This window comes from Terrapene carolina, unplaced genomic scaffold (assembly GCF_002925995.2).
Source record: "Terrapene carolina triunguis isolate 2854851 unplaced genomic scaffold, T_m_triunguis-2.0 Scaffold130, whole genome shotgun sequence".
Classification (NCBI taxonomy): Eukaryota; Metazoa; Chordata; order Testudines; family Emydidae; genus Terrapene; species Terrapene triunguis.
The window spans coordinates 15,025,273-15,052,065 of NW_020664481.1; the positions used below are offsets into that span (position 1 = coordinate 15,025,273).

Genomic DNA, 26,793 nt, shown 5'->3' on the forward strand with positions numbered 1-26,793 from the left:
AGTTGAGTCCCTTCAAATCACTCAATTATACAACTCTTTACATTTTCACTGAATTAATAAATAAAGATTTATCGGGGAGATCACCCACTATTTTAGATTTATAACCGTGCATGCACAATGTACAACTAATGTGTGTATAACTACTGTGTTTTAATCTGCAGATTGGGTAACCGTATGTGCAAATGTGACTAACTATCCCAGTAATTGCAATCACAAATATGGGGCAGATTTCCTTCTACATCCAATGTCCGCTGAATGCAGCAGGGCAAGAGTGGTTCTCAAGAAACCGGTTATGGCTCCCTGATTCTCTGCTGAGCCCCCACCCTCGGTGCAGATTAGAGCAGGTCAGGGGCTGCTCTAAACTGAGCCAGCTGGTTGTGGTTATCTAGGAGCTATACATCAGCTGGAGATAGCCAAAGCACATAGGTCTCCAGCCACTCCCAGTTGCTCCCCGTCCCCTATGCTAGGGACTGCAGAGAAAGAGGTGTATGAGCCAGCTCTATCTACTAGGGAATCCAGGGAATGCCTAGCTGGGGATGTGAGGGAGCAGAGTGGGGCCAAGAAGCTAACTTTAATGCAATTGTGTATGTACGTTGCACAGTTGTACACCTACAATCTCAAAATCTGACCCCGTGACTGTAGTTAAAATGATTTAAGCACTAAGATACATTTAGTTAGTTTAGTAGTAAAACATAGTTTTTGTTTGTTTTCTCTGCCTCTGTGAATCTGATTAATGTCCAGCCAAATTATTCCAACAGGGCAATTGCTTGATTTGGCTGTCTTGGTTCTCTGAACCATAGTTTAGACCAGTGGTTTTCAATCTGTGGTCCGCAGAGGGGTCCACAGACTATGTGTAAGATTTCTAAAGGAGTCCATACCTGCATTCGAAAATTTGTAGGAGTCCACAAATGAAAAAAGGTTGAAAAACCACTAGTTTAGACCAATGTTTTATAATCTTCAAGATAAAATACCTTTGGCAAGAAGCAAGCATCTTAATTCATGGCTTTGTTCTTAGCTCTTATTTTTTAATTAGTTTAGCTTTTAAAAAGTTTAGAGTTCAATTTTATACTGCATGCATGTCTGCAAACTAAGTTAGAGCCACTAAAAAGAATCATTGCTATTAATTTGTAACACACTGCCAATCTGAAGGGTTTAAGTGTCCCCTGAAAACAATGTTTGATATTTAGCTAAAAACCATAAATCATTCAGTGTAAACATCCTCCTTTTAGCAAGTTTACTGAATCGTACTGTACAAAACAAGTGTCAGATTTCAACTAGCTTTTGTATGGATTCAATACCGAAATCCTCAGTGCTTCCTCAGGCAAAACTCCCATGAACTTCAAGTATATACATTGTGATGATATAGTACAGTACTTATTAATTCCTGACTAATGATAGTGAATAAAATTAATTTCTCCTATTGTCATTTTATTATGTTCACATCCCAGTTGATCATATTATACCATATCCCTCTATCAGTTGCCCTCCTAATCAGTTATGATCAGTCAAGTAGATTATACTTTTTAGTCTATTGTGTTTTAATTTTATTCACTAAATTCATCTTCCACTTGGACCTTTCAAAAACTATGTTTTCCTCGTAATGATTTTCCTCAGTATGACAGGCTCATTCTCTTACAAGCAAAAGGTCTCCTCAAAATGCCTATATTCACTCCAGTGCTGTGCCACATATACTCTTGTAGGTCTTGTGAAAGCGACAATTCCTTTTTCTCGATTGTTATCCTGTGTAGCACTTTCTCTGGACTTTTCCATCTCTAATTTCTCAGGTTTTGTTGAGTAATCTGGTTTGTCCTTCTGTTCGTGAAGGATTGTTCCCTACACCATTATTTCTAGTGGTTGGTCCAGTTTAGTTTTGAATGTCTCAGTTAAATAGAGGCTCCCATGACTTCCCATGGGAGATTGTGGAATAATCTAGTATATTACACTGAAAGGAAGAATTTCCTTGTTTCAAAAGCCTCTATTTCAGGGTCAATGTGGCATCTTTCACAACTGATCTGTAAGATGTTGATGTAGTTCTAGATTGTGATTTTGGTGATAGATATTCTGGTGTAATCAACAGTAACAAGCATTCAGTACAGTGGCAGGGATGGCTGCCAAAATACATGCTCTGTGTCTGTGTCTCTCATATTAAAATGATTCAGGTACTTGTGGGTGCCTCTGAAACATCTGATTCTCTCACACAAACAGTTAGCCATTGATCTAATTAATGAAGTGCATTTGCACTTTCTGACATCCGGTAGCCTTAACTGTTGTGGGTTGCAGTTTTTGCAACCTGTTTATTTTGGCTTTTGCTTCTAAATATGGGGGCAGATTTTCAAAAAGTTGAGATACAATTATGTGCCTAATTTTCATGAGCTGTTCCTGCAGCTGCACGGGCAAATCTGGTAATTGCATGCACAAATGAGAAGACATTAAACAATAAAGGTAACTGTGTGTGCAGATTGTATGCACGGTCATGAGGCTGTTCTGACATAGCTGTGACAGCAGAAGTTCCTAGTGTGAAAGCAGCTATACTGGCAAAACTACTCTTGTACCGATCTACAGTAGCTTGTTTCATTCATGGCAGGTGGTTTTACTATACAGGTACAAATCAACTTTGCCAGTATAGCTGCTTTCATAGGAAGAGCGCGGCCTTCATGTACAAATCAGTGCTTAGACACTACTAGGTACTTTAGAAATGCCTTAACCAATTTCAATTTACTATCTGTGCTGCATTGCATGTGATGGCAGGTTCAGTGAGGATTATTTACTTTGGAAGGATGATGATCTTTTGTCAGAAATACCTATTGTTACTGTGAGCCTGAAATACTTTTACAAATGGAAAACAGAGACGTCTCCATGAAGACTATTATGATAAACCCAGAGCAGTTGCCGCAGTGGCTTGAGAGCACATCCTCAGGAAGCCATGATGTCTTGGAGAGCATGAGAAAAAAATGGCCTTTCGTTTGTATTGCAAATGTAATGATGCAGATCTCACTGGGTTCTACTGTGGAGGCTTTCCCATTGAGCAGTTTTGTAAATTCAACCCTGTTTACTCAGCACATTCATTGGTGGGGGGAAAAAGGGGGAAGAACAGGACAGGGTATAACAAACCTTAGTCACAAATCTCCCTGTCCTCATTGCAAGAGCCAGGCAGGTTCCTTTCACTTTGCCTTCTCTAGCACAAATACACAGTAACATGTATATTTAAAACAAACAAAAAACCCCTACAACCTTACCAGAACAGACACTCCTCTACAGGCTTCTCTGCCAGGGGGAGGACGAGAGAACAAACAGCAGCTGACAGGTATTAGTCACATTGCGGAACGCACTACTGGAAGGCCCTCAGACCCTAGGTGGATGAGTGTGGTATAAGAACCTATAGAAAACAGAAAAGAAAATTCCTTACCCAGAAAATAACTGCAAGCAACAATGATCTATACACACAAAGCCTCTAGAGAATAAGATCAACACATAAATAGATCATGCAGAATAACATGTACAGTGGAACCTTCTTACAGGGACATAAATTTCACACTCTAGGGGTACATCTACACATGCTCATGTACTCCTGGCACATAGCTCAAGGGAATGGACTTTGTGTGGGGAACCAATGTCAGGCTTGTGGGCTGGAATCTTCACCCACTCCCCAGGCATTGAGCAAGGCAGCCCCACAGCCTCTTCATAGCTGTTATTCCAGTCTCTGGAGTCACTCGGGCTAAGACTCACTTGGACAACAAGTGCAACATTTATGGCACTGGATCTACCTAAATACAGTCCTAATGGTCAAACCCATCCTTCCCACAGTCTTTCTATGTGCTGAGCTGTACAGAACTTGTGTTAAGCCAAGCTCTGTAGGACGCAGAGTCCCCTTGTGTACCTGCTCCACAATCATCCATCGACAGCTTCCTTAGTTGCTTCTCAGAGGGCTGAATTTTGCCCTGTAACCACAGTTGCAAGCTGTTTATCACTGCACATTGAAATTATTAGTCTCTTCTGTTTTATGTAGGTCCGTATCCCCTGGTATCTAAGTGCCTTTCATTCTACTTTACATGTTGTTTCACTGTGTCTGAAACATGCTCTGCTCTAACTGGTGTGGTGGCAGAGATGAGATGAGACTGTTGCTGTGAGAGCCGTCTCCTCTGCAGATCTCTAAAATATCCTTCTTGGACCCTTCTGCCTCTTTTCTGGCTTATTTCAGACTTTACCTGAAAGCTTCTTTCTCCCTTGCCTATGCTGTACCTTTTTCATTGTTCTCCTTCTCTGCTTAACTTTCCAACAGGAGTTTCAAGATACAACTTGTAGGGAAGATGTATAATGTTGTGTTGATTATGATATGGGCTATTACTTGTAAGGCAGGGTGATTTTACACAGCAGTTTATCCCTTAATAGCTAAGATTGATTTCAATGCAGTTATGAGAGGAGAGTTGCCCTGCTCTCCCAAGAGTGCCTTCTAGTTACATGTCATTGGCTGAAAATATTAATCCCAATTGAAATTAAGGAACAAATTCTGCTCAGGATAATTAGTGATAAATAATGTAGTAACACAGGCACAACTGAGCAGCTGCAGCCGAGGTTTTCACAAACATTGGTGATTGAGTGCTTCAGTTTAGGGAAGCCCAAATTCAGATGCTTCAAGGGTCTTGTCTTTAAAGCACTCTGCAAATCAGGCCACTCTAAGGTGTCCTCTACAATCACGAGTAACTTTGTAGAGTTTGCAGATCTCTGGGGATGAACCATGTTAAGATGGGAGAAGTGGTATTTTTGTGGAGGGGAAAGAATTTGGTCTTGAAGGTGCTGCTCAAAAGAAGAGGGAATATTCTAATGAAGAGGAATAAATAGATATTGTCTCCTTTCCTACAAAAATAGAATCCCTTAGTGATCCCAAAATTAGAAAGCAAAGGAAAGAGGGAGGTATTTGGCCTTCCTTTGAAAAGGAAGTTGAAAGTAACTATATATATAAAAATCTCTCGTTTCTAGGGAAAGTCTCTACCCCCACTTCGAGTTTGTACAGTTATATAACATCTGAACTATCCTCCCCTTCTCCACAGTCACTCACAAATCTCTAGTAGCAGAAGCCAGATGGAGAAAAGGTTCCATCAGGAAAGTTTAACTCAGCTGTGGAGTTGGAGCCAATGGAGGACACAATTCTCTCGCTGAACTCTCCAAAAGCCTTGGAAATCTTACAGTTGTGTCAGATGCTGGTGTGGGGAATGCTAGCATTACAGAGACCGCCCGCCAGGCCCACTCTTCTGCCTTTTTTTTTTTTTTTTCACTGAGTTTAATTTTGGTAGCAGGATTCAGCATTTTTAAGTTGGAAAAAACTGGTACAAGGAGATATTTTAGGAAAACTCCGTCTTGTGAACAAGCTGGAGCCCATCAAACTGAGCTATTAAAAGAAAGACAGTTGTATTTTTAGACCGTCCAGCCTGGGGAAGCCAACCTATGTGCCATAACCACTGAGCTGTGACTGCTCCCCAGATTATTATGCAGTGTGTGGTCAAGGATGAGGCGAAGCTTTCCACTGGGGCAGCAGCCCATTCTCCATTCACTCTGGGATACCCTCTGGCAGGCCTGCCCTCATACACCCCAGCTGTTCCTCTCTCTCTGGTCACATGTACTCCACTGCTCCCCTCTGATCCCCTTTTCACCCCCTCCTCCAGCTGGTCACTTTCATCAACCTCTTACCCTCACCTCAATACTAATGATAGACACTCACCTCCTCTCTGTTGAGATGTCTCATGGCTAGTAATGGTGGGATCCAGCCCGAAGTGCTATGAAGAGAGTTGGGGTCTGGGTTTAAGGCAATCACATTACCCTTCTTGGAAGACAGAGCACAGTTATTATCAGCTCGCATACAAAGAAATAAAAATCAACACACACAAACAAAAAGGGCCAACACACCAGCATTTAATTCAAGGGGCAATGAATGTGGTAAGTGGATCAAGCACTGACCTCACTTGGAAAACAAGAGATTGTCTTGAAGCTTCGTGTTAAGCATTCTAAGAAAAACACAATTAATTTTCTGCTCCTTTTGATGGATTTTTTTTATCTTAGGGCAAATGGGGTCAATAGGGAAGTATATGTGATTCTGAGTCAAGTATTTGTTACTAGGGGTACTTCGATGGTCGCATAGGCCCTGCCCAAATGAGGAAGTAGATACTAACATTTTTGAAAAGGATTTGTGTTCAAAAAATAGTTTTACTTCATTCTGTCTAGAATTATTGAGTTGGTGTGGGACAAGGGACCCACAACAAATGCCGTTTGTTGCCGGGATGGCGTTTTATTTCTTCCTGGCTTCCCTGAGAACAGTGTTTCCCCCCTTCTCTTTCAGTCCTTTATTAAAACAGTGACCGTGTCAGTGGCTCGGTTCATAGTTGCATTCAGGGCACTGAATAAGTGACTTGAAACTGAGCAAATGACAAGCTGAAAAAGCTAAATGAATGTGTGGAGAATTAAAGGAATCAATGGGAAGTCCCCAGGTGTTCGGTGTGGGGACACAGCCTTAATCCTCAAGCAGCTGCAGAACATCCAGTACTAACCTTCTGAATCTAAAAAGTTGGTGCACCTTAATTGAATGAAGTTAAGATGGATTCCCCGATGGTGGACCAGACTCTTATGCTCACTGCTAAGTGCTTTGAGAGTTCAGTGGAAGTCGTACGGTTACATAACAGACACTAATGGGGCTGAGGAAGGTACAATGTATTTCCGCCTGAGCGGGTCCAAAAATGACAAAGGCTAGGAAAGTGAGGTGCGCTTGTTTCCCTGGCCTGCCGGCAGTTGCTAGCCTGCAAGACAACAAACCAGAGCAGCAGAAAGTTTGATTGTGACACCTCCTTCGAGTCCATGTGGGACTGAGAGAGTGAAAAATGGAAATGTCCCGCTGGTGCCAGCCAGCCCTCCAGGCTAGTGAAGTCCAAGTCCATCTGCAAAGAAAGTGACTCACTCTCTATTGCTACCCACGATTCTATCTGACCTCGGCAGCAACTTGTATTGAATGTAAATTTCACTGCTTGATTGGATTAGGGACAAACACCGGGAGAGCAACGTGCAAATTAAGCACTTTTGATTTCTGAACTCTTGATCTCTTATGGAAAAAAATTCCCATCTGAGTGTAGGCTCTAATTCCCATTAAAGAACCAAGGGAAGCCTGTTAACACAACAGTGAAAACTATACATTGTAAGCCACCACCAAGGTCATGACATCTTGGGCTTTATTTTCCTGTTTTCTTTGACTTTATTTTCCTGTTTATACATAGTCCGTGTAAACACACAGGGGTTGTCTTGGTTTCAGAAGCTTCCTTGGCTATTTCATTCTTGCTAAGATCCACGTGTATCAATGGAAATCCTTGGGATTGCTCCCCCCTCCCGCCCACCCACCCACACAAACACACACACAGATCTAAAAATAGAGACAGAGAGAGATTTGTGAAATGACACTAGCCATATTTATTGACTGAAGGATCGAGTCAGTGCCAATGAGGCGCTAAAGCCTGTGCCAATAACAAGATGGATATTATTAGGGCGCTGGCACATTTCAAGGACTTTAAATCAGAGACGGGGATTTGAGTTTTCTGAATGTTTTTATGCAAAGGTAAAAAAGCAGCAGCTTCTCTGCTGGGACGAGAGAAAGCTGCACAGAAGCCCCGTTGCTTTGAAAGCTTTTGCAGTGCCTGCAAGTTTTGTTTAAAAACACACACACTGGGATTTGTAACATCATCCATATTTCTCTCGCGCTCGGTAACTTTCGGCTCAACAATTAAGTGCTTGTGCTGCAGACTGAGAAAAGCCACAGAGCTGCCTTGGCCCGGAGCTGGGAGACGTCATGGATTCCTGAGTGTGAAGTTTGCAGGAAAGCCCTCAGTTTGGGAGATGGAGGCGATCCAGGGGTTTCCATGGCACTGGGATAAACAGGAGGAAACAGTGAGGGAATCCCGTTATTTTACAGCATTCAAAGACTATAAACACTCGGAGCAGGGAAGGAAGTGGCCTTTCCCTCTCTAGTAACCCACATCTCAGAGCAGAGAACTGACTTCACTTCAGGAACACACTCAGCCCGGTTCGGATCCCTCTTTGCACCCCCAAAGCCACCAAGGAGAGGCGAGCAACGGGGGGTGCCTCTCTTCGGGCAGCCTGGGTTGAATATGGTTAAAGAAGATTTTTTTTTCCCCACTGCCACTGAGTAATTAAAAAAAAATCCTAATGCAGAGAGAAGCTGCCTGCAGGCTGGTACATTACCACCACATCATGAGGTCTATGGATCAAGGTAGAGTCCTCCCAATTCTATGCTCTCCCGCGCGCGTTCTCTATAGTCCTTCAAATATTTCTGTGTAGATCTTTCCTAAGGGCTAGCTGCAATGTTCAGTGTTTGTGTGTTTCTGCTTCAAGAAGCACAGCTAAAGGATCTCTAGGTAGGAAGTTTTCCACTGCTAGAACCTCGCCTGGGGAAGGTACAGAAACTTTCAGGCTTGGTTTGAAGCGCTCCGGACGGGCGATCAAAATTTGTCTGAACAAATCTCCTTTCAAACTCAGCCAGAGGGACTTTCATCATCAGGAGTCTTGCTTACTAACCCCTTGCGTGATTAACCCTTACTTTACCTCTGACAGGCTGGGGGTTCCATGGGTTACGTGCAATTTTTGAAAGAAACAAAATAGTACTTGGGCTGGCTCATGTTTGATGTTGCTTTAATAGCCAATGACCAAGCGGACAGGTTATCCTTCATTTGGATTTCCTTTCCCCTTCATTTTTCTATATTCCTCCTCTCGGTTTCCAGGGTGATGCGCACCGTGTTATCATTAGGTTTAAGTATCGTGTATGCCCGACCTAGAATGTACCTTAAAGCTGATTGAACGCACTTGGCTCCGCTTATGTCCCGTTGGTGCAGGAGCAGACTCTAGGCGATTGGGAGTTGTGATCGCCTCTGAGCTGCCCGGTCCCTGGGACCTTTTTGCTAACGAGCGGCGCGTGCTCCCGCAGGGTGGCTTTAAAAACCACAAGCCCACCTCGGAGCACGGGAAAGCGGCGCGGGGGAGGGTTCCCCGGGGGAGCGCAGGAAGGGTTAAGTGAGCCGCGTGGGGGAGGAGTCTGCTTGGTGTCATAAATCTGGGCTGAAGATGGGGTTTGCGCTCGGCCTGGCCGGGCTGTGGGAGAAGAAATTGCAATTTCACTGAGCCCAGCTGAGATTATTCCCTCGCTTCACAAAATAGCCCGGAGGTTTTGAACGTGCCAAGCTCCGCTGGGGCTCGGAGGCGTGTGACCGCCTGGCCGTGGCTGTGTAGACGGCAGAAGGGTTGAATCCGCGTCCCGAGGGGAACCGCAGGGCTAGGCTGTCATTATCCGTGCGGGATATAGGCGAGGGGGCGGGGACGGGTCGATAGGCACAGACGCTGGCGTGGCTTTAGCAGCTGTTTAGAAGCCACAGAGCTCTCTAGAAAAGATCATCCCTTCTTTTTGCAAGTACTAGCCACCTGATTCAATACAAAGCTCGGGCAGAGGCTGTTACAAGGGCTAGTCTCCATGGTGATCCTCCTGTGTACGTGTGTACGGGAGAGCGAAGGTGGGTGTGGTATCGGTGTGAGTAATGTAATCCGGATTAGACTAGCAACCCTTGCATGCGGAGCGGTAGCCGCTGAAGCTGCAAAGCGTTGGCAGACAACCAGCGGAGAGGAGCAGACCCTCTGTGAAGGGCTCGGGCTAGGAAAGTTATCTGCTGCCTCGCACAAGGAAGGACCCAGAGCTGGAAATGAAGCATGTTCGTTTCCCAGAGACTCTGGGCCCGATCGTGACTTGTCGCGATAACCGCGTTCGTGCGGGCCAAGGAACCAGCTGCTCAATAGAAACTCGCGCCAGGTGGTTTATCTAGTCTGAACGTCACAGTTTCCTGCTGTGGAAGTGCCTCAAAGCCCCTCTCAAGCCGTGGCCCGCTTGCTGCCAAATCTCTAGCGCTGGGCAGAGGCCGAACAGCGGCCACGGTTGTATTTGGGTGACTCCTTTCTGCGCTCGGCTGTGCAAAGCAGCCGCCGGCGCACACGGGCCGGGGGCGAGTCTCCGGAGGAGAGCCGAGCGTGGGCGCCCACCGCTGAAACCTGCGCCCCGGGGGCAGGAATCGGGCTCGAGCGCGGAGTTAGTGGCTCGGTTTAGATGGCCCCGTGTGCTGGTGACGAAACGAGCTCCTTGGGGGAGGGGGAGGGGGAGGGGGGGCTCTTTGCCATTGACTAGATCCACTCGCAAGTCCCGCCCTTCTGGGACGGTGCGGATCAGTCCTCCGGAGCCGCCTCGCTCCTCCTCCCGGAGAGGCGCTGGCGGCGGGGCGAGGGGGGTGTCTGCCCCAGCGGCCGGGGAGCGACGCTTGCTCAGCGCGTGCGGCGGCGAGGTGCAGGGCCGGGGAGCCTGAGCTCGGAGCGCGGCTCTGAAGTCACAGCAGAGGGGGGAGCCCCTCCCCCGCTGCCTTTCAAAGGCGGGGGTGGGGGTTGAGGCGCCAGAAGTAGACCTGCTAGATGCCAGGTTTCAGAGTAGCAGCCCTGTTAGTCTGTATCCGCAAAAAGAACAGGAGTACTTGTGGCACCTTAGAGACTAACACATTTATTTGAGCATAAGCTTTCGTGGGCTACAGCCCACTTCTTCGGATGCCAGCTGGAGGCCAGCAAACAGCTCTGGTGCCCCTTCTCAAAGGCAAACATGGTGCCGCTTAGATGCTCTGATGCCGATGTATTTTTTTACATGATCACTATTATGCTTTCGTCTGTTCCCAGCCTGAGAGCAGGAAGTACGGCCAACTCGAAGGACTGGTATGGGAACGCCAGCAGAAGCGGTGCCAGCTGGGGGCACGGCATCAAAGGGCTTTCTTTGGAGGCTTATTGGTGGCGCCTGGTTTTTGTTTTGTTTTCCTTCAGCAGATGTGATGGCCCAGCAGACACCTGCTAAAACACACTTGTTAACACATACACCCTAGGGCTCTGAGCCAAAATTCATTGGAGTCAGTGCAAAGACTCCTATTGACTTCACTGGGCTTTGGAGCAGGCCCTCACCGCCCCCTTTCCGACTGTACCCATAACCCACACTTTCTCCAGCCATAAGTACCTACAGGGCCCTTCCCCTTCTCCTATGCAGTCCTATTGCCCTTACTTCACCCCCAAATGTATCTTCCCCCTCTCCTTTTCTCCATTTGCTTTCCTAGCCTTTTCACCCCCAACATGCTAATATGTTGTAAATATAAAATAACAGGGGCAAATGGAAGGTTTCTTCTTGCTCCTTTGTCTGTTGGCCGGTCACATTGCCACCTGCTTTGGGAAATCAGCTCCTGTGCCCACGTATCAGCCATATGAAGCACTTGGATGGCCGCTAGCAACTTGCCTTGTATTTGTATGCATCTCTTGTAATTTCTCAAGGCTGTCAAAAATCCCAGAGGAAATTCTCTTCTCTCTTCCCATCAGCTTTGAGCTGGATGTTGTCCATGGAAAGCCAGCAATCCACTGAGGGGAAATAAAAACTTGGGGTTTTCAGATTAAACATGGGAAACTCAGTAAACAAAGCAGCAATATAGTGTATTTACACTTCTTACCCTCAGCTGCTCAAGGAGGGATAAATCTTGGGGCCAACCCCTGCACTCCTCATGCAGACAAAACTCTCACTGAAGCCACTCCCAGTACTGGGGCAGGAGTAGGTGGGAGGAGAGAAGAGGGGAGGCTGCTGTTTGGTTGATTCATCCCTGATGTCATAATTCTGCTCTCCATCAACTCCATAGAGTAGTAGCCCGAAGGGAGAAGAGCAGCACTAAGCCACAGTAATAACATGTTTCAGAGGGGTAGCCGTGTTAGCCTGTATCAGCAAAAACAACGAGGAGTCCTTGTGGCACCTTAGAGACTAACGCATTTATTTGGGCATAAGCGTTCATGGGCTAAAACCCACTTCATCAGATACATCTGATGAAGTGGGTTTTAGCCCACGAAAACTTATGCCCAAATAAATTTGTTAGTAATAACATGGTGCAAAGTATGAGGAATTTGTGGTGTATAAGTCTTTCTATCATGTTACCATAATGCCACAAAATAAGGGTTTGTAAAAGCTAGGTCTGGGTGCAGCCCCCTGTTTGTTCACAGAGCAGGTACAGCATGGGCAATGAAAGTTTTACCTCATTCTTGAACCAGCTCTGTGGGTGAGAAGATACTTAGGCATCCTTGCTCTTTTGATCCGTGCTTGGCTGGTGTTGTGAATGGCAACAAGGATGCCAATCATGGTAGTGGTTTTTCATGAGTAGCCATCAGTCCAGTAGGGGTTGGTCAGAGATCACCAAGCCTATTTCACAGACAGGGCCAAACAACCATAAAATGTTAAGGACTTTCAGTCACTGGGCTGAATTCAAGCCAGTGATCATTCCAAACTTCCCAAAAAACCATCCTTACAAAGCACTGGTTGGGAGTTTGAAATGGGATTCACCCTTCTTTCTGTGGTTATGCCCTGAGGAGAAGGGCTGCCAGGAGACTGACCTGGAGCTGAATGTCCTCAAATAGTCATTCATTTTCAAAGGCTTTCCTGTAGCAAAGAAATCCCATTCACAGATGTGGACGTGAAGCTGCCATAACCAGAAAGTTCTTTTTATAAGCTTCACTCTTGGGATAGGCCAGGGATAATAATGTCTTAGAGCTTCTTTTTCACTATTGGGTTTTTTTTTTACTATATGTACATTCCATTGGTTTGCAGAGCAGACTGTAGAACTTAATGGGAACACGGACATTATGAGCAATTTTTCCATTGACTTTTCTTGCCAAACCACTTTGAGTCTGAAATTGGGGGGTAATATCTGACTCAAGCTGACCCCAAAAATGAATGCTTGTGCTTGTTTTAATAGAACATACTAGGAATAACATTCTTTCCCCCTTTTCTTTACTTTACTGAAAAACAAACAAACCCCAAACTAGTCATTTGGAGTCAGGACCCAATGAGCTCACTTTTAAGAGCTTGGATAAAATCCACTTGTAACTTTTAGGCTCCTTATGCATGCCACAGACACCACTGGAACTACCAGTTTTGTTTTGTTTTTGTTTTTGTTTTAAGAGTAATAGTATTTCCTCCATTTTTAACTTTGATATGTAAGTGCCGTATCTTTTATATGGTCCTTCTCTACCTTTAATTTTGTTTGTTTGTTTGTTTTTAAAGAAAAAGGTTCATATGTATATTGCTGGTCCAGTATTTTTTTTCCTCCTCCAGTAAATATAAACTAAAGCTAACCTGTCCTACATAAAAAATAATATAGTCAAAACCTCTTTCAGAAAATTGTCTAAAATTTGCTCGAGCTTGGTATATATTTTGATCAGTTGCATTTTTCTGTGAAGACACATGCTTTCATACAACCCATGATAGTGTGTAAAGTTCTGGCCTAACACTGAGTAGGCCTGGCAGAATTCAATTTTTATTTTTTAAATAATTTTGATGGTTAATATCAGTGTTTATTTTTAAGCTTTTTATTTTTATCAATTTAAATTGTCATGGTTTGGGGAAATTATGGTGCAGGTCAAACACTAGGGAGGTCAGAGTGGGACGGGATCCTTGGGGTGCAGCCTGGGACTCTGGGACCACTGTGCCCCTTAACTCTCCAGCCTGGGCTGTCTCTCACAATGCTTTGCTGCTAGTGACAAGCAGCAAACCCCTCCAGGCACTGTTATCACTCAGAGCAACAGCATGTGGAACCCCATGCCCAGCTAGATTGCATGAATGCTCCCAGAGCCACTCATGAATCACACAGAGAAAGGCACCAGCCATATCCCCCCAGCTCCCAGCCTTGTACCTCAGGAATATACCATCTTGCACTGTTTAAGACCCCTTCTTGAGCAATGCAAGTTTCATCAATGGAAAGTGGACATACACTAGCCACAATTACCAACTTTCACGTGGTAAATAAGCACCCCGACTTTCACAATAAGCCAAAAATCAAGCTAATCCTATTTCAAAATAAGGCCAAAACAAGCCGGTCCCTAAGAACGCCAACACTCTATGTGACTAGATCCCTCCGGTGTGCAGTCTGGGACTGTGGCGGGCCTGCTGTACACCCCTGATTCTCTCCCCCATTTGCCCCTGCTTGCCGGGAGCTGATAAAAAAAAAGAAGCAACAAGCTACAAGCCAACCAAGCAACAAGCTACAAGCCAAAAACTAGCCAACAAGCAACTCACAAGCCAATTAAGCCAAAACCAAGTCCAATTTCTACATTTTTTCCACCGGTTTGGCATGTCTGATACCAGTCTTTGTGAACCCGAGCAGATTTACCAAGCACTTCAAGCAAACTCACTGGTAAAGATAAATAGTAAAACGAGTTTATTGATTACAAAAGATAGATTGTAAGTGATAAGCAAAAAGTCAGAATGGTTACCAAAAGAAAAGAAAATATAAGCACGCAGTCTCAACCTTAACGCCTATCACACTAGACAGATTTAGATTAAGCAATGTTCTCACCCCATTGGATCTTACAGTCCTTAATATACAGGTTTGTCTCTTAAACCCGAGCCAGTCTCCTCTGTAGAAATCATCAGTCTTCTCAGCGTCCTTGTTGCTTGCAGCCTAGGTGAGCGGAGGAGAAAAGGCCAAGCATGTGGCCACTGTGTTCTGTTTTATACCCTTAGTCCATGTGCTGGAGAATACAAGTCCAGGCAAGTCTGGTGGGCATTGCTGAGTCAGCAGGCAAGGTTGAGTGATTCCCCTGGTGTAGCCTTGTGGAAGTGAGTCATTGAATTGTAACTTCCTTGCTGGACAATGGCTGTTGATGGTTGTTTAACACCCGCCCAGGCATTGGTTATCCCCCTGGTTATTGTCTTTGGGGAGTTAGTATCTGGGCACTTCCCAAACCCACAGCATATTTTAGTGACAATCATACAACAAAATTCTCATAACTTCATATGCATTAATGAAATACATATTTAGATGCAATAGCGGGTTTCAGTGGATCATAACCTTTTCAACGATACTCCACATGGCATGCTTTATATGAAATATCACAATTATATACAAATGATTAATATGGAGGTTATGGGGTGCTCCCCTGAGGTATATTGTCACACAGACAATAATTATTTAATGACCACATAACGCTGCCTGCAGTGACTCAAGAGCATGAGAACCAACCTCAGGACAGACTGTTAGGAACAAGGGCACAAACCCAAAATTGGTTGTGAGGTCTATACTTAGATTTCACCAACCAATTGTCAAGTGTAAACTCCTCAAGCACTATAACAATCTGAACACGGGGTCATAGACAGTCCCCTTGGGTACTCTGAGTTATGTCACCATCCAGGTAAGCATACCTTTGTGATAGCTGGTCCCTTACACCAAGAATCACAGCAATATTCAGGTTACTCCCAGTCCCAAACGACCAGTCACTTACCACGTGTCAATTGCACTTTAGATCTCACTCCAAAGACAACATTTGTAGCCAATCCTATAATAAGCTCTCAAATAATTTAACTAAGAAAAGGAAATGAGAGTTATTTACATAGGTACACAAATGTGTTACAATCTTACATTTCAAAAGATAGTAGAAGCTGCTATAATCAGCAATCACTATATGTCCTTGAGGGCTAATCCAGGCTGAGCAGCTGGGGATCTCTTGCTTATGCCTAGGCACACCTTGCGCCCCAGAGTCCAAGCAGTATAGAGATAATCAATTCCTTCTTGTTAGGGGGTTTTATTCTCTTCATCCCACAAGCTTTCGGTTGCAAAGCTCAGCTGATGGGACAAGTCCCTTGCATGAGTCATCTTCACGGGGAGGAAGCAGAATAACACCAAAATTATTGTGTCCATTTATCAATGGCACATAGGAATATTCCAGTTGCAACATTCCACAATTGTCCATCTGGTATCAATGGACCTTTCTTTTTGGGAAGGGAGTAACACCGCCTATTGGAGATCAGCACTTCACACTAGTTAATATCTCTCTCGTGTCTGGTGATTTACACAGTCGGAGAGACTCCCAATACAACTGCTCAAATATTACCTTATAGTATGGGATACAGATGTTATGAGTGAGATTAATGTAGGCAGCAACTCACAAGCAGTCAATAAAGTCTAATGTCTAAACCCTAAACACATTCTTATAATTCTAATACCTATTTTAACAATACTAACACAGAGATGAGCCAAACTGATGCCAGGTGTGTATTTGTCAGTGTTCTGTTGAGACATGGGGATGTTGGCACAAGCTGGCACCTGGTCTAGCATCACAGATAGTAGATGCTGAGATTCAAAAAGTTAAAGCTTTATAACTGTTAAAATACAATTTGTCAACATCACATGTCAAAATATACAAAGTAAACATTCTTAAATCAAACTCTTATAAGTTCTCAGGTAGCATTTTTCTTATTTTGCGTACCGGAACATTTTGATTATTATCAATTATCAATATTTTTCATCAGTTTGTGTGTATGGTGAAATTGATGTTTGCTGACATTTACTGATTTAAAAAAACCCTAATCCTTCCAAGCCTAGATATGAGGTGAAAATTGAACACGATGCCACGGTGAATAATAAACTTAGATCTGCATAAGGATTTCAAATTGAAAAATATTTTCATTATCATTTTAATATCAGTTTGTATGACATTAGAAAATCTGTTTTACTGCTGTTTCTTCCCTTTATTTCTGGACTCCTGGTCCTGTTGTACACAGGTAGTTGAGTATCAAATACTGTTTCAAGTTTATTAGAGTAAAGCCCTTCCAAAGTCAAGCACTGATAGAGCTATGTGGAAAATTCACCAGTTCCCCAAAATGGCAGTATGCATCACAGTGTATTTCCAGTATTTCCTCCATGTAGAGGTTTCTATAGGTATAAATGGCTGCAATTTCTATTAACGCTGAAAGGACAGATCCTGCTTTAAGATCTTGATGCACCTCTCTGGCTCATGAAAATAGCTTTCACAAAAATATGAGGCAACTCTAAGTCACGGGTTCTCAGTCTGAGAGTTATGAACCCCAGTGGCATCATGATCAGGTGCCAGGGATCATGATCACCCCGCTCTTCCAATGCTGGTAAATGAGATTGAGTCCCAACTAAGGTAGTGGAAGATCCTCATATCGACGAGGTGGTCCTGATATGGAAAAGGTTGAGATCCACCACAGCAAACTAATCCATTTATGGTGTTTGGACATTGTGTTCTATAGTTTGGTCTTTGCCTTCATAAATCACTGCAGCTCTAGGTAGAAAATGAATATTGGGAAGTATTTGTCACATTGTATTAGAAGAAGAGGCTGGTTTAAAGTTATTCAAGGGCTGCTAGATGCTGTCTTGGAGTACGTATATTCAGCTGAAGATTCCACAGGCTACTCAAAGTATGGTAGTTTTATCCTGCATATGTTTAATAATTTGTTGGGTATCTTTCCAGGTATTGAGGTTAGGCTGGGTCCTCTTTGTTCCCCTTTTTTAAAGATAGGTACTATGGTTGCCCTTCTCCTGTCCTCTGAGAACTCACCATTCCTCCATGAGTTCTCTAAGATAATTGCTAACCATTCTAAGATTGCTGCAGCTAGGTCTTTAAGTATCCTAGAATGAATTTCACCAGGCCCTGCCTCAGAACAAATGTATATATTCTTGATGTATAATGCAACACTTCCTCCCTTTTTCCCCTTTTCCCCCTGCCTGCCCTTCATGAATAAGATGTACCCCTCTACTCCAATACTCCAGTTATGAGATTTATCCCACCAAGAGTCTGTGATGCCAGTTAAGCCATGATTTATCTTATGTATTAATACCTCCAGTTCTTCCTCTTTCTTCCCCATACTCATGCATTTGTGTACAGACATCTAGAATATTGAGCAGATTCCCCCACTGATTTTCCTCTTGTTGCTTCTGAGACCCTACTGTAATTTTCCATGTCCCACCCCTCCTCCACCCCCCAACATCTAGCCCTCTGTTATGGTCACATTTTTTAATGCTTACCTGTGGGCTTTCATCACCTGCCCACTTTGAACCTAGTTTAAAGCCCTCTTCACTAGGTTGGCAAATTGGTGCATGAAGATGCTCTTCCCCTTCTTGGCCAAGTAAACCCCCATCTCTTCCCACTAGCCCCCCTTCCTGGAACAGCATGCCATCAGATGCAGGTGCCAGACAGGCAATACATCTCCTGGGACATCCTGTCAGGTACCTCCGTCCCCCTCAGCAGGGAATCCCTGACCACCAGCATCCTACGCTGCCTCTTGGATGTGGCAGCTATAAGCCTTCCAGCCTTGGGGACAGGTGACTCCTCCTCCACAGCCACTGGGGTCTGCTTCTTACCTCCTGTTGCCAGTACAGTATATCAGTTCTTCATCTCAATGGATGGGGGACCTGGATGGTGTGTGGAGCACTGTCTACTGCCCAAGGTGGCCAGCAGGTTAGATTTTGTCTCATTACTCCCTCTAGACCCCACCCAGGTGTCTTCGTTTATGTTTAAATGGAACGTCCGTGGCCAAGGTTTAAAACAACATGGTTTTCTTGGAAGAAAAAAAGCTTCATTTTCTATTTCTCGACAAATGATTTGTTCTCAGAAACATTAAGGCTAAGTTTGACACTTAAATTTTTAATGTAGTCACAGGCCAGCTAGAAAGGGGCGGGGATTTAGAATTAGTAAAATTCACTGTTTGTGGTGGTTCAATCCATGCTCTTTCCTTTTTGGGGGGCAGACGGGCTAATAATGATGGTGGTGTCAACCACCACCATTGACATCTGTTTCTTGGGTACCCCGGAGTACTAATCTAAGACCACAAGTATTGTAGTTTGAGGTTCTAACTACATTTAAATAATGGTCCCAATGATGGAAGGCTGGTGCTTCCTCAAACACACACTTGACAGCCATTGCATACATTTTTTTAAAATTTCTTCAAATGGAAACTTTTCAGAATAGCTCAGGCTTTCCAAGGCAGCAGCAGCAGCTATCTTTTGAGATGGCAGCAATAGCAGATATAAGTGCTTCAGGATGCCTTCAGAGCCCAAACCCATTGGCAGCAATGCTTTCTGAGGTGGCCTCTTTTTCTAATCCCACTAGCCAAGACCACTAACCTCAGAAACAGGATAGACCCTAAAACTGTAGTACCTATTCTCAGCAGCAGCAGCAGGGCCCTGACTTCAGTAGTAACATAGATTCTATGAAACCACACCCAGAGACCCAGAGAGAGAGAGAGACGGTCCATAGAGATTTTGAAGAATTGTCTCAAGCTTGACTACAGAAGCAGTGCTGGATCTTTTTCAAGGTGACTCAGGGGCCCCAGCAGCCCCTGAGAGAGACAGGCAAGGAGGAAGCATCATATTCATAGAATCATAGAATATCAGGGTTGGAAGGGACCTCAGGAGGTCATCTAGTCCAACCCCCTGCTCAAAGCAGGGCCCCCCTGCATGAAAGGAGGCAAATAAGTGGCCTGTGAGCCTCTCTCTGTTTTCCTTACACACATGCACATACGTGCTGACAAAGTGGAAACCCAGTCAATTGTCTTTCCTGGCTGTTTTGGCAATATGTGCAGAAGAAAGCTCAAGTTGCTCACTCCAAGGAAGCTATTGTATTACTATGTACTTTTTGCATGAATTAAGTGTGGTATTGCCCTCTCAATCTCTGTTGGGTTAAAATATAGTATCAATGTCAGCATAATGTTCAGTCAATTAAGGACTAGACTATGATTCTTCTCCGTTTGTTTAAATTGTATCATGCAGTGTGTACTTGTGGAGAAAATACCACTAGACTTCATGGCATTCCTAACCATCTGCTTTTGTAAATATCACAGTTGTGTGTACAACTACAGCAGGGGTGGCCAACCTGTGGCTCCGGAGGCACATGCGGCTCTTCACAAGTTAATATGCGGCTCCTTGTATAGGCACCGACTCCGGGGCTGAAGCTACAGCCACCAACTTTCTAATGTGCTGGGGGGTGCTCACTGCTCAACCCCTGGCTCTGCCACAGGCCCTGTCCCCACTCCACCCCTTCCTGCCCCCTACCCTGAGCCTGCCATGCCCTCGCTCCTCCCACCTTCCCCCCAGAGCCTCCTGCATGCCACGAGACAGCTGATCGGGAGGTGCAGGGAGGGAGAGGGAGGCGATGATCGGCAGGGCTGCCAGTGGGCGGGAGGCGCTAGGAGCAGGGGGAGCTGATGGGGGGCTCCTGACGTATTACTGTGGCTCTTTGGCAATGTACATTTGAAAATTCTGGCTCCTTCTCAGGCACAGGTTGGCCACCCCTGAACTACAGTAATAGCACATGCAAACTAGGTACACAATAGCACCTGCCTTTTTGAAAATCTAGCTTTAAATATTTCATGACACTTTCTGTGATAGTGGGAGTGTTAGCATGTTATTCAAGTCATATTCCAGTGAGGGTAATTCTCTTTGCCTACCTGAAACTACAAGAGGAATGTTATTGCATTTATTATCGTCTTCATTTCATGTCAGGAAGTATTGAGCGCTACACCCCTCCAACGTTCCATCCCATTAGTAGCTTCACTCCAATGGTGGATGAAGATGCTATATATAAATGTAATATATTCAATATCAGCTTTCAAACTGTTATTATTTGTATCTGGTGGAGGCAGCAATATATGAGATGCTTTCCAAACACAGACGAAGGCACATTATCTGCCCCACAGAGCAAAAGTGATAAAACAAGAGAAGTTGGCCCAAAGATATTGTCACCCATCTTGTCTTTCAGAACTAAGAGACATGAAAATGAGAGGAAGGGAGAGCAACAAACAAGTAAAGTGCCAGCAAGTGTTGGCTACATTATGATAATAGTGAGCAGAAGGATGGTCCAGTGGTTAAGGCACTAACCTAGGACTTGGGAGACCAATTCACCACTGATTTCTTGTGTAACCGTCTGTAAGTCAGTTAGGCCCAGATCTTTAAAGATAGTGGGATACAGGCTCCCAAGTGCCTAAATCCCTTTTGAAAAATGAGGGTTAGGTGCCTAAATCAGTGAGACTGCAACTCTGAGCGCAGCAACACCTAAATATCTTTAAAAACCTGTGCCTAAGTGACATGCTGAAGGGTACAAAAGCCTCTTTGTGCCTCCTTCTTCATCTGTATAGTGGGAATAACAGCACTTTCCCCTACCTCACTGGACACATTAAAGGACTGTGAGTTGCTCAAATGCTATAGTAATGAGAGTCCTGTAGATACCTAGATAATACAACATATGCTTAAGAAATAAAACATATAGTACAGGTATACAGAACCCGCAATGACAGCCATGTCCCAGGCATCACGACAGAAGTGAGTTTTGAGGCAGGAGGGGGTAGCAGCTTTGTGGACTAGCTCGGGAAGGATGTCCTGTGAATTGAGGCAAATATGGAGCTGATTGGTGGAGAAGCTGATTAAGGGGGTCTGGAGGCTGGTTGCATTGGTAGTGTGGTCAGTGGGAAGTGCATAAAGGGAGTTGGATGGTTGGCTTTGTAAGATTTTTTTTCCCCCATGAGCAAGGGATGAGCAGAATAGAGGCCTTCTGAAGATGGACACAAAATTTCTCTTTCCTAAAGGTATCCTAGTCCAGAAAGGCCAGTCCTTGTTTGCTGGATACGTCCAATCCAAAACCTGTCCACTGTCGTACACTGGACTTAGTGAAAATCCACAGATGATTGAAGGAGTAAGAACTGCATGAAGCAGTGGCTGGGGGCAGAGCAGAGGATGGCTGGGATGCAACAGACCCTCCAGAGCACATAAAACAAGTGCAACCACATGAACAATCCCAGGAGTGGGGAGGGAGGATCCAAGAGGAAGAATTTTATTCACCATAGAAAAAAATGATAGCCAGGGGAAAGCGGTTGGCTGAACAAGGCTGCCCTAGGCAGTTTGCTGCTTTCAGCAAATTTCTGGCCATACCCCTATGGTCTGTACTATCCACCCCTTTAAAAATAACCACCTCCTGTTTGCCATTTAAGCTCTGTATTAAGCATAAGGCCCTTTAAAAACATTGTTTTGTATCCCTTGTGTTTGTTCTTTTCACTTTCACTTTTCATTTCCTCCCCTCTATTTTCCCCCTTCTGCTACATCTCTCCTTATCTCTTCCACCATGTTTGTAAAGTCTAGTTTGCTGTACTGTGCAAATACTCGGTCCCTTTCCTTCCTTCTCTTCTTTTCCGGTGTGTCTCCCCCCGGCCTTCTCTCTTTCCCTCCTCTGTTCCTCCTTTCTTCCCTCTGTGGATTCCCCATCCCCAGTCTCTCTGGACGGATTCATCTCCTTCCAGCCTCTCTCACATACTCTCCTACAGCCCTTCCCCAAACCACTTTTGCCCATGCACACGCCCGCTTGCTTCACCTCCCCCCCCCAAATCATCTCTCCCTCCTACACGCTCCCCACCCAGGCACATGCAAAATTCCTTATCAAAGGCTCCCACCCTGAACTAAAAACCCCCCATCGCAGCTAAAGGCTCTCTCCGCAACACATGCATCCTCCCCCCACCCCCGCTCGCATGCACATACATATAGGCTCCTCTCTGCACTCCCCAAAATATGTAGCCCCCACCCCGCTTTCAGATGCGGCCTCCCCTCTCTCCAGCTCCCCAGTGCCCAGGGTTCTCTCATCTCTTGCTCCTGACCGAGTTCCCTCTCTGTGCCCCCTCATCCTCCCCATCCCCCGGGTGGATCGTCCTGCGAATTACAGGGCAGTTCCCCCCCGTCCCCCTTCTGCTCGTTGCAGGAGGGGGCTCCTCCCTCAGGCAGGACCCGCCTCCTAGCTGCAGGTGGCTGGTGAGAACAGGAAGTTGCCACTGTTCATCTAGTTAATTTCACACTCTTGTCACTGAGCTGCTGTGTGACGGGGCTAGGAGCGGGGAAGCTCAGCCTGGGATCACTCACCCATCACACAGACAGCTGGGGACGCCTCACCTCACCATCCCATTCCGGATTATTTATACAGACCAGAGCGGACCTTGCTTTAAAAGTGCCGCTGGCTGAGCTGAGAGGTGATAACAGGAGCTCGGGAGATTTTCTTTTTCTTTTTCTTTTTAAACTCCCGGTTCCTCTTATACTTCGAAGGATCTTGTTTTTTGGTGGGCGTGAAATTTACAGCTTTTCAGCCAGGGAGGTGTCCATTTTTGCTCCCATCTCCTCTCCCTCTTAATAAAGCAGGACTTGGCCAGGCGACACAGATGAGTTCCACCCATAAGGATCCGGAGTTTGACTCACAGCAGGGGGACCATGACCCCAATCAAAACGTCAGCCCTCAAGAGGAATTCGACTTCTCGATATTATTCGATTATGATTATGATTACTTGAAGTGTACAGAAGGTTTGTGGCGACTATCCATTAAAAAAAAAAACAGCTTAAAACCCCCGTGCCCCTGGATATGTGAAATAATGGCTTCAAAGTACCGAGAGTGTCTGGAATATGTAGGGCTTTGTGCCAGGATGAGCTGCTGCCTGGTCCTTCTAGAACTTGGGCAGAAGTAACAGTATTTCTGGGGAGGGGTTGGCTGCGCTCTCGGGAGAGATCAAGTTGTTTTCTCCAGTTAACCCTAAGAGGGCGGTAGGGAAATGCTACAGTTTCTGGTGAGGTTACAATATCCCTTGTGGACAATCTATTTTGAGCTTCTTTGTATTAGCAAAAGGAAAGGAAGATAAAGACATTTCACCTGCTATTCATCGTGCAGTAGCAAGAGTATATCCCTTAGAACCATTTGCTTTGGTTGTAATGGGATGAATGACTAGAGAGCAGGCAGATGAATTTAATCACAATGGTAAAACACAACCAGTGAACACATATAATATACTGCCTTGTGTTTGCCTCTTGCTCAAAGTTGCATAACGTTTACATTTTGGTTTAAAAAAAACGGGGTAATGCAGAAGAGAGAGAAACATGATTTAAACTATGTCAGCTCGTTTGAATTTGTTGTTTTTAAACCTCACACTTCCTCACTGTGGCTCCCATCCTGCAAAGGCTGACCCATCTGCTGAACTTTACTTGCATGAGTTGTTCACAGTTGTAATGTTAAATGTGTGCATAAATCTTTGCGGGAGTGAGGCCTAATTTAATACTTTACTGGAGTGACTAATAGTGAGCGAAATGATTATTTTACAACTTAGTTTTAGGTGAAATGTGCGGTTGCTTTAAAATTATTCTAGTGTTCAGATTCTTTATAAAACGGTAGCAACCAATCGCTAAGGCAAGGTAGATTGGCTACATCTAGTGACTTGAATGACTGGAGACACTCTCCTGCCCTTTCTAAAATACTTTGCACATCAGTGTCAATAGTGCACATTTGTGCAATGGAATTGACTGTAGTTGAGGATGGCTTACTTTACTCCCTGTGACTAGCATCATCTTGGCAGAGGATATTTTGAAAGTTGAATTTAAAACGGGAGTCCTGTGTGCTACCTGACATAATAAATGATTGGGTTAAAGGACTATATGGATTTAAAATTTTGAGGAGAAAAAAATTGGATGGGCCTGAACCAAAACCCAAGATCATTCCTGAATTTTGAGGAATTTTCTAGTTCCAAACTTTACAATTTGCGTCCTTCCAGGAAAAGGGGGGGGGGTTATCCTGCTAAGCCCACATAAGACTGAATTACTGTAAAGGTTGATATGTGAATATATGCCTTCCCATTCCCCACCACCCAAAGTTACATGTTAAGCCAGTGGTTCTCAACACGTACCCCTGGGGGTACACAAAGGTCTTCCAGGGGGTACATCAATTCATCTAGATATTTGCCTAGTTTTACAACAGGCTACATAAAAAGCACTAGCGAAGTCAGTACAAACTAAAATTTCATACAGACAATGACTTGTTTATACTGCTCTATGTACTTACATTTCAGTGTATAGTATAATATTCATATTTCCATTGATTTATTTTATAATGATATGGTAGCAATGAGAAAATAAGCAAATTTTCAGTCATAGTGTGCTGTGACACTTTTATATTTTTATGTCTGATTTTGTAAGCAAGTAGTTTTTAAGTGAGGTGAAACTTGGGGGTACGCAGGACAAATCAGACTCCTGAAAGGGGTACAGTACTTTGGAAAGGTTGAGAGCCACTGTGTTAAGCTGTCCAGGCCTAACAAAATTAAGCATGCTTGATTTCTTACTATTTGTTAGCTAAGTGATATAAAATACACAGCGTTCCTGTCCCCTAAAATTTCCAGTCTAAACTATATAGCAACAGTTGATAGGACATAGAGAAGGGAATAACTAGGATTTAGTTTTTGAGACAGAATCACTTTTTGTGGACACTGCAAAAGAAGTCAATTTTCTAGGAAGGATTTGAATGAAGAGAATGTAATGGCTTGCCACACTGGAGTTGGAAGATTGTTCAGTACATAGGGGGCAGTGTGGCAGAAGGAGATAAAGTAGGTATCATGTATGGCACCATTAGCACAGTAGATTCTTTTTATTGCTACATTCCTAGGCACAAGCAATGTAATAGAAGCAGGATGGTTAATATAATCTAAAGTTTATGTTAATCCACATTATCTCTTAGGTTTAATACAATTTCAAAGTTGCTAAAGTAAACCAGTGACTGTTAAGGGCAATTATTTTAATGAAAAACATATTTCAGTGAAGTCTTCAGATGCGTTTTTCATTCATCTCTTTAGTGTAGAGGCTAGTGCTGAGTAGTCTATAGTAGGAAACTCCACAGGATATCGTAGTGTGTAGGAGGGTGCAGAAAGGTTCAGCTTCTCAACCACACGAATGGTGAGCAGTGTACACTTGTTGAGAGATGTAATTTCCTTCTAAAGCCTGCTTTCTCCATATTTGAATGGCTAGAAACCATAACTACTATTAATTTTGTTTGTTCCCAAGATGGAAATAATTAGCATAAGAAAGAGCACAAAAAAATACTAGCATTGTAATCTGGACAACATTCCCTGACTTTGAAAAGACACTATTCAGAATCTGTAAGCAATTTGTGTACATCAGTAACCTTCAATGTACTAATGTTTACAACAGAAAACAGAAAATTTAAAATTTAAAGAAAAAGCTTTAATCCATATGTCAAGCTGGTTGTAGTTGATGATTGGTTTTGAGAGATTTTGGCCACATCTCAGCAGGAACAAGGTAAACCGGTCCTTTTCAGTTTTAGATTCAAAACACAACCAAAGCCATAGGAGTGTCTTTGGATTCTAGGTTTTGAATCCAGTTCATACATTCAGAGACATTTGGCTATGAGATTCTGGTTTTGCCTTATGGACTAGGATGCTCAGCCCACCTCTCCTGGCCAGCCCTATCATAAGAAGTCACTGTAAACATAGCAAAGAGGATCCATTTTTGGCAAGGAAACAAATATCAATTTCAGGCTTCAGGATTGGAGCCTGGGGGAAATTTGTTTTAGACAAATGAAAAAAAAAATACTGTAACTTGACAGTGTCCTTTTAAGCTTATGTCTTAAAATTAGTATCTATATTACAATCTGTTGCCATGGAAAAGACAGCAATATCCTTACTGAAAGCAGCTGGCCATCTCCAGTGCTTATGTGTGCCTGAGACAACAGGAACATGGGCTGCTATAAAAACAACAGCGAGAAAAAAAGGGTAAATAAAAATCCAACAGTCAATATTATTAATATTGGATTTTCATCTCTAAGCCAAGCATTTACATAGGCAGGAGTGTAATAAAAAGGTGCCACTTTCCACTTTGCCTTTCACTTTTAACTTTGATCTCAAGGTTTTCATTAGTTATCTTCTTCTGAGGGTATTAAAACTAGAAATGCCAGCTAGTAACAGGCTGAACTGAGAGGTTTGCTTAGATAAACAGACTTCTGGAATTCTGAAAAGCGGGTGTGTTGTACTGTAGGGATGAACATTAAGTTTCTCCATGGTAACCAAAGGTGTGTGCAATATTTTTTTATTCTCTTGAAGATGCA

General features: G+C 44.0%; 1 protein-coding gene across 1 annotated transcript in view; it reads left to right on the plus strand.

Annotated features, from left to right (window-relative positions):
* Positions 1-7,873: 7,873 nt before the first annotated feature.
* NFATC2 (nuclear factor of activated T cells 2) overlaps positions 7,874-26,793 on the plus strand; it is a 125,427-nt gene continuing 106,507 nt past the window's right edge. The window contains exon 1 of the mRNA XM_024205795.3: positions 7,874-8,263. The gene's annotated coding sequence lies outside the window, so the exon portion shown is untranslated. The remainder of the gene's footprint in view (positions 8,264-26,793) is intronic.